A 12,891-nucleotide genomic window follows, 5' to 3' on the forward strand; every position below is an offset into this window, starting at 1 on the left:
GCCCGAGATAATGTACTTCTATTCCCCATGTAAGACACACAGAGTTTGTGTAATTGTTACTAAATACACATGCTGTAGTTCCAAGCTTTTGAAATGGAGCAGAACATACCAGTGCATCACACAAAGGTTGCTGTGCAGTACATTTTTAGACAGGTTTATGATACTCTACCTACAGGAGTATGACTATATTGATTTAAATGTTTTTGCATGGTACACTGGGAGTCTACGGTTGTGGTGACTTACCTCTTCATGATACTCACTGACATGTAATAAATCAGACCACCTTTCCCACACTTAACTGCATGTTCAGATCCTGACTGTTCTGCCATTTTGAGATCTTTGTTAGATACTGTACATTCTCATCTATATTGTTGAAGTCAGTGAGATGAAAATGAACTGCTTTATTAGCAGTACTTTTGGCCAACTGGAACATTTGCTCTTCATCAATAGGAACACTCCAAAATCTTGCGTCCAAAAAGGAAGCCTTCATTATTAGCTCCTGGGCCTCCTCACAGCCAAGTCCTTCATAGCATCAGTTCTGCTTAATGGCTACCATTATTTGTGTAACTAAAGGCTTATAAGACTAGTCAACAGCTAGTAAAGTCTCAAACATGAGTCAAAACTGTAAAAATGTCCAACAACACACACACACACACACACACACACACACACACACACACAAATATTTGATTTTCATTACTATTGTATAAATTTAATTCACTATGTTATTATTTTGGTACTAGTATACCAACATGTTGCATGAATGCTTAGTTTATTTGCTTATTGTATTAAAATCAGATTTAGTTTGGTCCATACATGGATGAGTTTGTGATTCGGAAGCTGGAGTTTCTGTTGTTGCATGCTGAGCTCCCTGCGTTTCTAGCTCGCTTCAGTGGAAGACATCAACTGATACTCCACGCCTGTGGGCAGCATTTTGCACTTGGTCTATCTTCAATGCCTTGTTTAGGGCAAAGTCCAAATTGTAATCAAAGCAGTTCCATTATTGCTGCCGTTGTCTGCTGTGCCACATCACATATTACATCAAGTCTTAGGTTCCATTCAAGAACGTCTGTCACCCCAGCTTGCGCTATGTTAGCCCCTATATGGCCTTCAATCATTGAATTGTCCCGATTCACACAATGTAGCTTCCATTCAGCGTCAATAAAGTGAACCTTTATGCTCATGTACAGATCCATAGTGTTTCATATTTACATATTGGTAGTAAAGGAGATTTTTGATAATTCTGCAGCTGACACCTAACTCTTCTTTGCATGTTATTGTACATGGCAGGGATTATATTTTCATTGAACAGGATGGTACCTATGTATACTTAAGAATAATTATATGCAAACCGCTTCTTTGCTCATTTAGAAAACTTAAATAAAAACACACACATGCTCAATTATATTTAAAATTGCCTCAATAAAATTATTTTAAAAAAGGTTCAGACCCCCAAATCAAGAATACTGTTCAGTTCAGACTGTTTTATTGCAGACTATGATACTATTGTAGCATTACTGTTTAAATGCAACAAGTCAGCTTTAAAATAATTTTTCATTTTTTAAGATATTATCTAAATGTGTATATATTATAAATTAATATATGCACCATTTTGTTCATAAGCTTTAGGGACAGTTTTCTATTAATTATTTATTCAACACCCCTCAGTGTGCAGCAGACTAGATTTTAAAGAAATCTAGAAAATCCATAAATGGTAAAAATAATCTAAACACTTGCAAAAATCTCTAGCTATCATCAGTACAGTACAAATGTAATTTTTTGCATTAGGCATTCATCTTTTCTCTTTTTTAATTAAAAAAATGAAAAAGTGTTTGAATGGTCTTGTATTATTTAGTAACAAATACAGCGTTTTCTAAAGCTACAGTAATTGCATCCTCCTCTCTTACCTGCCATGATTTCTCCTCTTTTTTTCGGAACAAAATCAAAACCATTTATTCTACACTCTCCTGCCACAAACCCAGTATAGTACTTGACCACCTTGACTCCCCTCCGATTGCCCCTTCTTTCTCCTCTCCATTACTGATGTCTCCAGCCTATTGTTGAAATCAACTACTGCCACGTGCCCCTTGGACCCCTGCTCCTTCCATTATGCACACTCTCAACCTGTCCCTGGATTCAGGCTTGGTTCCTGCTGCCCTCAAGACTGCCCGAGTAACACCATTGCTCAAAAAACCCTCCCTTGACCCGGCTATCTTATCTAACTTCCGTCCCATATCCAATTTTCCTTTTCTCTCCAAAACTCTTGAAAGGGATGTAGCCAGCCAGCTGATGAAACATCTCACAGATAACAATCTGCTTGAATCTCTGCAGTCTGGCTTCCGGCTGCATCACAGTACTGAAACTGCTCTGCTCCGGATTGAATATCTGCAGTCTGCCTGTTCTCTCATGCTTTTAATGCTCTTCAAGCCTGATGTCTGTTATTAGCTGTTGTCTAAATTGCTATTTATGGTTTTTCACTCCATCTTATTCGTATGATTCTGCATGACCCACGCATCCACAATATTTAGAATGCACATCCTAGCCTTGTATTTAATGTACTATGCCTGTATTTAATGTATTTGCATTTTATTTTGTACTGTTTGTATTTAACGTACTATTCCCTATATTTAATCTACTGTATTATGCATTGTTCCTCACTATCTCGTAAAGCGCTTTGTGATGGTGGTCCACTATGAAAGGCGTTATATAAAATAAAGATTGATTGATTGATTGATTGCCATCAGTATATTATATGCTATGAGGAGGCTGTGTGGTCCAGTGGTTAAAGAAAAGGGCTTGTAACCAGGAGGTCCCCGGTTCAAATCCCACCTCAGCCACTGACTCATTGTGTGACCCTGAGCAAGTCACTTAACCTCCTTGTGCTCCGTCTTTCGGGTGAGACGTAGTTGTAAGTGACTCTGCAGCTGATGCATAGTTCACACACCCTAGTCTCTGTAAGTTGCCTTGGATAAAGGCATCTGCTAAATAAACAAATAATAATATTAGGAATATTGTATTTAATTTTTTTCAAACATAATCCAGTTTATTTGTATACATTTGATAAGCTTCACAAGTTTTTGTCCTTTGGTAACAAAAAATATGCCAGTAATTAAAAAAAAAAAAAAAACAATTATTGCTTGCACTATATGCTTAATACCTTGTTTTTTCACAGCATGTCAGCTGCAAGCCAGTATCCAATTGCCTTAAACATCTTCTGTTGATAACAATAACTTTTTGCACGCCAGAAACTGCTGTGATTTTAGACTGATTTACTTTGGCACTGTTACTTGGTTTAGCTTTCTTAGCATCCCCATGATGATGGCTACATACATTCCAAGTGTCGCCACATGCCTTTTACATGCTTTACATTAAGCCTTTGGATTATTCACCCATTGGTTGGTTTCAACTATTCCAAAGTATTACGAAATGACAGAAGAGGCGGTTTTCTTTCTTACTAAATTAAGGGTTTCACTGTCATTCTGGTTCCCACTAGTATCCGCTCATACGCCATTTTACTTTATTATTTATTTCTTAGCAGACGCCCTTACCCAGGGTGATTTACATTTGTAAACAAAAAATACATTTCAAGAATCATAGTACAAGCATTAATACAATTAAGAGCAAGATAAAATACAATGACTTCAGTTCTAGTAAGTAGAAGTATATGATAAAATACGTGTCAGTGATAATTACATCAGGATACGATTACATGCAAAATACTACAGATTGAATAACACTTGTGGCAGCTTACAGTACAGTACTCTGTAAAGTACAGGATTAAATGCTGTAAAATAGGGAGCAGATAAGTGCAAGTAAAGCGCATTAAGGAAGAGTGATAAAGTGTCCAGAGGGAAAAGAGGATTTATACAGGTGCTGTCTGAAGAGGTGAGTCTTGAGGAGGCGCTGGAAGGTGGTCAGGGACTGGGCAGTCCTGACATCTGTAGGAAGGTCATTCCACCACTGCAGGGCGAGGGTGGAGAAGGAGCGGGTTCTGGAGGCAGGGGAGCATAGAGGAGGTACAGCCAGTATTCTAGTGCAGGAGGAGCGGAGAGGTCGAGTGGGTGTGTAGGGAGAGATGAGGGTCTGGAGGAGGCTGGGTGCAGTCTGGTCAAGGCATCTGTAGGCAAGTACAAGAGTCTTGAACTGGATGCGAGCGGTGATTGGGAGCCAGTGAAGTGAGTGGAGTAGTGGAGTTGCATGGGAGAAGTTAGGCAGAAAGAACACCAGGCGAGCAGCGGAATTCTGGATGAGCTGGAGCGGACGGGTGGCGGATGCAGGGAGGCCGGCCAGGAGGGAGTTGCAGTAGTCTAGGTGGGAGAGTACCAGGGCCTGGACAAGGAGCTGGGTAGCGTAGTTGGTGAGGAAGGGTCGGATTCTTTGTATGTTGCTCAGGAAGAATCGGCAATGCGTGCCAGAATGGAGATGTGTTGGGAATAAGAGAGGCAGGGGTCCAGGGTGACTCTGAGGTTCTTAGCGGAGGAGGAGGAGGGAGAGAGTGTGGTAGATTCCAGAGGAATGGTGATAGAGAGATCAGAGGAGGGGGAGGAGGAGGGAAAGAAAAGGAGGTCAGATTTATAGAGGTTGAGTTTGAGGTGATGCGAGTTCACCCAGGAGAAGATAGCAGACAGACAGGTAGAGATACGGGAGGGGATGGTGGAGTCAGAGGGGGGAAAGGAGAGGAAAATCTGAGCATCATCAGCATAGACATGGTATGAGAAACCACAGGATGCGATGAGGAGGCCCAGGGAGCGGGTGTAGAGAGAGAACAGGAGAGGACCCAAGACTGACCCTTGGGGGACTCCTGTTGAGAGGCAGGTTACCTGGTAAGTGCGGTTGGAGAGGTAGGAGGAGAACCAGGCCAGAGCAGTGCCAGAGATTCCCAGGTCAGCGAGAGAGGATAGTAGAATAGAGTGATCAAAGGCAGCAGAGAGGTCGAGGAGAATTAGGAAAGAGGAGAGAGAGGCAGCTCGGGCAGAGTTTAGTGAGTTAATGACAGACAGGAGGGCGGTTTCAGTGGAGTGAGCAGAGTGGAGTCTGAGAGTGGAGAAAAGGTGGAGAAGGAGGGTGAGTTAGTATGGGACGCAGTAGGTGTAGGGGTTGGAGCAGGATGGGGTGGGGGGGAGGGAGAGGTGTTAGGCAGCAGTGTGGAGTAGTGGTCTGGACTCTTGACCAGAGTATAGTGGGTTCAATCCCAGGTGGGGGACACTGCTGCTGTACCCTTCAGCAAGGTACTTTACCTAGATTGCTCCAGTAAAAACCCAACTGTATAAATGGGTAATTGTATGAAAAAAAAAAATAATAATAACGTCATATCTGTATAATGTGAAATAATGTGATATCTTGTAACAATTGTAAGTCGCCCTGGATAAGGGCATCTGCTAAGAAATAAATAATAATAAAGAGTTTGCGGATATCTGAGATTTTAGAAGAGAAGAAAGAGGCAAAGTCATCAGAGGAGATAGAGGAGGAAGGAGAAGGGGGGTGGGTGAAGGAGGGAGGAGAAGGTAGAGAATAGTTTACATGGGTTGTTAGTGGAGGCTTGGATTATAGATTGGAAATAAGAACATTTAGCAGAGGAGAGAGTAGAGGAGAAGGAGGAGAGGGGGAGCGGTAGAGGTCTAGGGCAGCAGGGAGTTTGGTTCTCTTCCATTTCTTTTCAGCAGATTGCAGTGTGGTTCTTGCTGAGCGGAGCACAGAGGAGAGCCAGGGTTAGGGAGGGAAGGGGCGAGCAGGTCGGGAGGTGAGGGGACAGAGGGAGTCAAGGGAGGAGGTGAGGGAGGAGAAGAGGGTGGAGGTAGCAGAGTCTACAGAGAGTTGGGAGGAGTCGATAGGAGAGAGGTGAGAGAGAGCGGTGGAGGCAAGGACAGAGGGGGAGAGAGAGAGAGCGGAGGTTACGGAGAGAGGTGACAGTGGGGGTAGAAGGAGTCGGGAGACAGGGGAGAGACAGAGAAAAAGAGATGAAATAGTGATCAGAGAGGTCCAGGGGGGTGACAGAGAGGGTGGAGAGGCGGCAGGCCCTGGAGAAGGTGAGGTCCAGTTGACAGCCAGCTTTGTGGGTAGGAGGGGATGGAGAGAGACAGAAGTTGAAAGAGTGAAAGAGAGGGAGGAATCCAGCAGAGTGGCTGGGGTTGGAGAGATGGATATTGAAATCACCTGATAGGACAGTTTGGGTAGACAGAGAGGGGAGGGAGGAGAGTAGATAGTCGAGTTCATCGAGAAAGTGAGCGAGGGGTCAAGGGGGACGGTACAGTACAATTAGCAGGAGTTGACAGGGAGAGGTTAGTTGGACAGAAGGGGGGGAGGCAGAGGGATGAGGTTAGAGGGGTTGGAGGAGCAGTGGCGGAGAGGGCACGGGACGAGAGTGAGAGGACAGAATAACAGGGATGTGAGAGACAGTCATAGGACCGACGAGACAAATAGGCACAGTGGGAGCGGGAGCGGTAGGGGGGAGGGTATAGACCTGACTAGTAGATGGCGTCTTCCAGAGCACTGTTAGGTTTGGATCTTTTCCAACAGCCTCTCGGCGCAGGCCTCCCCTCGCTGGACTCCCACAGCTAGACTCCCGGCTCTTTTGTTGTGAGGCTCTTCGTTTGGCTGTCGCTTCGTGCTGATGCACAAATAGCCTAACTGACTAATATAGCAACTAGGTGGTGTAAACCAATCAAATTGCAAATCAACCTCTATTCAATTTAACCACACTCACCTGATACTAATCAAACACTAGATCACCTAATTGAAACACCACCTTTCTAATGTTACTTAAATATAGCTAATGTAAATTACTTGAAGCACGGTCACTCTTACCTATCTGCCTCAGACTCTGGTTACCTGTAGATTGACCACTTACAGTGTTGCATTGCCCTCTGGTTGCCTTATACAGGAAATTTATATATATATATATATATATATATATATATATATATATATATATATATATATATATATATATATATATATATACAATCCTGTGAAAAAGAATTTGCCCCGTTTGATTTTCTGCATTTTTGCATATTTTTGACACTGAATGTTATCAGATCTTCAACCAAAACCTAATATTAGATAAAAGGGACCCTGAGTAAACAAATAACACAAAAAATTGATACATATTTAATTTATTTATTAAAGAAAGTTATGCAACACCCAATGCCCCCGTGTGAAAAAGTAATTGCCCCCTTAGACTCAATAAATGGTTACGCCACCTTTAGCAGCAATAACTGCAATCAAACGCTTCCTGTAGTTATTGATTAGTCTCTCACAGCGCCGTGGAGGAATTTTGGCCCACTCCTCCATGCAGAACTGCTTCAACTCAGTGACATTTATGGGTTTTCGAGTATTAACTGCTCATTTCAGGTCCTGCCACAACATCTCAATGGGGTTTAGGTCTGGACTTTGACTAGGCCATTCCAAAACTTTAAATTTCTTGTTCTTCAACCATTCTAATGTAGACTATAGAGCAGAATTCATGGTTCCTTCAATGATGGCAAGGCGTCCAGGTCCTGATGCAGCAAAGCATCCCTAAACCATGACATTACCACCACCATGCTTGACTGTGGTATGAGGTTCTTACTGTGGAATGCAGTGTTTGGTTTTCACCAGACATAACAGGGCCCATGTCAGCCAAAAAGTTCCACTTTTGACTCATCAGTCCATAGAACATTGTTCCAGAACTCCTGAAGATCATCCAGGTGCTTTTTGGCAAACTTGAGACGAGCATTCATGTTCTTCTTAGTGAGCAATGGTTTCTGCCTTGCTACTCTACCATGAATCCCATTTTTGACCAGTGTCTTTCTGATGACCCTAATTATCCCTTTAATTGGGTTGAGTTAACTAGGGGGGTGTGACAGAAATATAATGAGTTCTGGTTGTAAATCTCCCTCCCGACCTGTGAGGGCGCTAAGCAGCAAGGACAGAGTTCTTTTGACGGGCTGGACTGACAGTTCTTTCCCGGGTTGGGGAGTTGGCCAGTCTGGAAGAAGGCAAGTCTCTGTTGCAAGAACGTACTGACCCGGAAGGTAAACAATGTAGCAGCCGTTGATTGTAAGGCAGCTGCATTAGTTTACCAAGGGGTCATGCGTGACAGCATAAAAAGGGGACGGAGACTTGTAATCGGTTCCTTCACTTGGGTTCAGAGACGCACGGAAGTGGAAGGACTGGGAGAGTTCCCAAAAAGTAAAAAAGTATTCGTGAGTGTTTTGTTTGTTTGTAGCACTGTTAGTAATTGTCTTTTGTTTGTAAATTCACTAGACGGCTAACACGTCTCTGGAGCTGTCGCCTTGGGTCAGCACTACCCGGAACAACAACACCACAGTCACTGTTATTTGTTATCACCCACCTTGAGCACTACTGCACGCACCCGGACCGGTGATTTGTGTTCGTAGTATTGTGGGAGCGGATAACGTGTTATTATTTGTTTGTGTTTACAAATCGTTATTATTTTCCAGGGGTGTATTGCCGGAGGATTATTGTTTGGTCGTCAGACCAGGATTTCTGTTAAAATAAAAAGAACATTTTCCAAATTGGATTACAGTTTTCACGTGTGATTGTTTCTGCACTGCATCACCTCTGCATCCGGTCTTAATCAGCAGCCACTTTGCCACAGGCGGGCAATAACTTTTTCACACCTGAAGATTGCATGTTTGATTACCTTGCACACCAAACAAATGAAAGAAGCACCAAACGTTGGTGTCATTTTTCTCTCAGACTCCCTCTATATACTATTACAACTCACAAAAAAATCTGACCAAATACAATGTGAAAAATGTGCAAAAATGCAGAAAATCAGACAGGGGGCAAATACCTTTTCATGGCACTGTATATTGTAATTTTCCAACATGTGGAATATATTTGACTTTATTAATGATTCAATGGAATCAACCAAAATTACACATTTCTCAAATTATAAATTTATTTCCAAAAAAAATGAAGTGTCACAATTATTGGCACCCTTGTTTTCAGTACTTTGTGCACCCTCCCCTTGCAAGGATAACGGCACGGAGTCTTTTTTCTATAATGTTTAATGAGATTGGAGAACACATTGGGAGGGATCTTAGACCATTCCTCCATACAGAATGTTTCCAGATCCTTGATATCCTTCGGTCTGCGCTTATGGACTGCCCGCTTCAATTGAAAAAACAGGTTTTCAATGGGGTTCAAGTCCGGAGACTGAGATGGCCATTGCAAAATGTTGATTTTGTGGTCAATTAATAATTTCTTTGTGGATTTTGATGTGTGCTTGGGGTCATGGTCTTGCTGGAAGATCCACTTGCAGCCAAGTTTCAGCCTCCTGGCAGAGGCAACCAGGTTTATGGCTAAAATGTCCTGGTACCGGGTAGAGTTCATGATGCCGTTGACCTTAACAAGGGCCCCAGGACCAGTGGAAGCAAAACAGCCCCATAACATCAAAGATCCACCACCATATTTTACAGTAGGTATGAGGTTCTTTTCTGCAAGCGCATCCTTCTTTTGACGCCAAACCCACCGCTGGTGTGCGTGGCCAAACAGCTCTATTTTCGTCTCATCTGACCATAGCACCCGGTTGCAATCAAAGTGCCAATGCCGTTTAGCAAACTCCAGGCGCTTATGTTTGTTGGTTGCTCTCAATAAAGGCTTTTTTTCTGGCAACCCTTCCAAATAGCCTATTGGCATGGAGGTGGCATCCAATTGTAGATTTGGAGACTTGGTGACCCCAAGATTCAACCAAATTCTTCAACTGTGGCCCTTGGATTTCCCTTTGCCTCCCGAACCATCTGCCTGACTTTGCGTGGGGGCAAGATACACTTGCGTCCTCTACCAGGCAAGTTTACCGGTGTTCCAGTGGTTTTGAACTTCTTAATTATTGCCCTAATAGTGATAAGTGGTATATTTAGTTTTGTAGCTATTGTTTTGTACCCATTGCCTGATTTATGAAGGTCAACAACCATTTGTCTCTTTTCATTTGTGAGTTCTTTGCTTTTTCCCATGGTGATGGATGACAAGTGGCTTTCATATGCATGTTACCTCATTTTTATACCCCAGTGAAACAGGAAGCCATGGAAGGCCACAATACAGTTCCTTAAGACTGAGATGAACTTAAAGAACCCATACGGAAGAACCATATATTTATAATACGTGGAAATGTATATTGAAGTACTGGTTCATATATTTTAAATATATTGCTTTAATGTCCATATATTTGGCATACGCATTCATCATATATGACAAAATACCTTTTACAAAATATATGGTCAAATACATTGATTTGTATGCATGCTTTTGTGCTGACTGGTTATGCTGGGTATGAGAAACAACATGCATGTTGTACTGTGTAATACATCAATTCTAAAAATTCTCAGTGGAATACTGTACCTCACCCTGAAACAAAGAGTTTGGTCAAGTTCTTTTGCGATTAAAGTCTGATGTAAATCACATCTACAAAATAACTTACGTAGTGATGGCATCTTCCAAGTAATATGGGATTTTCATTATACATTACAAAGTAATAATTAAAAAACCTTAGTAGCCAGTCAAAAACTACATACTATACTGCATGTGGGCCAGAGCTAGAATTTTAACTGCATATCACTTAAAAATTCAAATAAAAAAGCAAATAATAGCTTTAAAAAAACAACATGAAAAACATTAGACTTTCTAACTGTTTATTGTACATTTGTAGGTCAAATACATTGCACAGAAAAAAACACATGGTAGTTTGAAACATGTATAAGCAGAGGCTAAAATTGAACGAGAATTTTAACAACTGCCTTTTATCTACAACATTATTACAATTATTGTACCTGTGGCGTTTTTCATAAATCGAGAGGAACGGTAGTTCCTCGAACCAAGTTAGCCGTAGTGAGAGAACGGGAGTTCCTATCTATACAGTGTAAGATCTGAAAGAACATTTTCATAGCAAAAGGAATGCAGGATGCCTGGTCACTATCTGTGTACCAGTTGGCATAAACAATGTTATGTCACAGAATGTCTGTGACTGGAAGCCATGTCTATTTCTTACTACCTTTTGTGACAATTCAGGGTCCTCTAAAAATGCTTTGATCTGTGCATGTAAAGGCAAATGAAAGAAAAAGTTTCCTTCTTTCAGACTCCTTTGCTCTATCCACTCTTTCTCACAGTAAGTGCATTTCTCAGAGGTTTCTTTACCTAAGTAAGATTCACAGAAATTGCAAACATGATGTATTTCTACAAAATATTTTAAACCTTCAAACTGTTTTTCTAAGTGGTACCAAGATTGTGGTACAGTGTCTTTACCAGCCAATAGATTAATAATGTCCAGCATGTCAGAGACTGCTTCCTTGGTAAGCTTGTGCTTCATTTTCAATGCCATGAGCAGCAGGCCATTCTGTTGTTGAGACGAATACACTTTGTCACCCTGAAACAGGGAAAGTGTTATTATTTATTATATATTTTAGGAAATGTATTTTATATCATGCACATATTCATCCCATAATTATATCCACAGTACTGAAATACAAAAAGTCACATTACAATCTTGGATTTGTGTGCAGTTCTGTAAGGCTACATTATTATAATGAGATTACAGTACAGTGTTTTTATACAAGTCCACATCTTTAAATCTACATTACACCCAAAACAAATTTACCCTTAGCCAACTTTCTATAATCCTTTTCTTTTGAAGAAAGAGGAAAGTGTCCTTCATTACCACTAAAAAGAATGCTGATTTAAAACACACTACGCAGTGGGTACTATAGGGTAAGACACAATAATATACACAAACCTCTTGCAGGTACTTTTCTTGTGTAGATTCATCAAGAGAATGAAAAGGTTCACTGCCAGGATTCTCAATGTCCTGTTCCTGTAATTGAAAAATATGCACATTTACATCCTATACAGTTCGTGGCTCTCCCCAAGCAATGGGAAAATTACACTATGCCATCATACTCGTCTCATATCATAGCACCATCACACTCATTTTCAAAGCTATCATGATTGATTCCTATTTTTTCATTAACATATTTATGTATTTTAACAATTAAACATTTGGTAAGGCTATAATTAAATCTACATTTATAGTATTACAAATATATATGTATTGCGATTATATTGTTTCTATTTAGTGTTTTGTAAAAGCTCTGAAATGAACATGATATTATTGAACAGATAAATTATTATAATTCATGAGCAACTATTAGATTAACATATTCCTGCATTTGTGCCTGCATACAGAAGTTTATAGCTTTAAATGGTCACATTTATTTTAACAGAAATAGCAAAAAGTTAACATTTAAATTTTAAAAAAAAAGTTTCTATTAGATATATTACTTTGTATAGCATTACACATTATACTACATTAGCATATAATAACAAAAATTACTAGCACTTTACCGTGGTAATTGACTCAAGATCTGCATTCTCCTGTTCACTTGGGGTTATTTCAGGTTCCCCTTCTTCTACTAGATTACTGGATTCTGGTACATCAACGTCTTCACCAGTTTCTAGACTGTCATCATCTTCAGTGTTGCTTACAGTACGAATCTCGTCATGTGTTAAAGAACCCTACAGACGCACACCCACACATAAGCAGTAAATCAATTGCATTTAACAAAGTACAAAAAATATTATACACAGAATAAGCCACACAGTAATGTGCAATCAACTACCAAACACGGCCGTTTGAAAATTAACTACTTCCTTCAGAATTAATCCTAAATCATTTGCAGCGCTTTCTATTTATTCTACAAAACAAATAGTAGATCTTGTTTTTTCACTTGTTTCCCCATCATGTTAACAGGTTTTAACTGTGCCTATATAATGTACAGCCTAGGTTAAAATATTTTACTCACCGTTGTTTCTACTTGACTTGATTGTTCCTTGCTCCTATAAAATAAAAATAAAGGTTTAGAATATATACTATCGTATTATGACTGAACAGCTTTA

The 12,891-nt window shown here is 40.6% G+C and overlaps 1 long non-coding RNA gene across 1 annotated transcript; it reads right to left on the bottom strand.

Moving 5' to 3' along the window:
* Positions 1–10,638: 10,638 nt before the first annotated feature.
* LOC117431912 (uncharacterized) lies at positions 10,639–12,436 on the bottom strand. Its single transcript, XR_004548734.2, has 3 exons — positions 12,340–12,436; positions 11,732–11,809; positions 10,639–11,365 (listed from the first exon to the last, which is right to left on the bottom strand). It is a non-coding gene; the product is annotated as an uncharacterized LOC117431912 (long non-coding RNA).
* Between the last annotated feature and the right edge of the window lie 455 nt (positions 12,437–12,891).

Source organism: Acipenser ruthenus, chromosome 11 (assembly GCF_902713425.1).
Source record: "Acipenser ruthenus chromosome 11, fAciRut3.2 maternal haplotype, whole genome shotgun sequence".
Lineage (NCBI taxonomy): Eukaryota > Metazoa > Chordata > Actinopteri > Acipenseriformes > Acipenseridae > Acipenser > Acipenser ruthenus.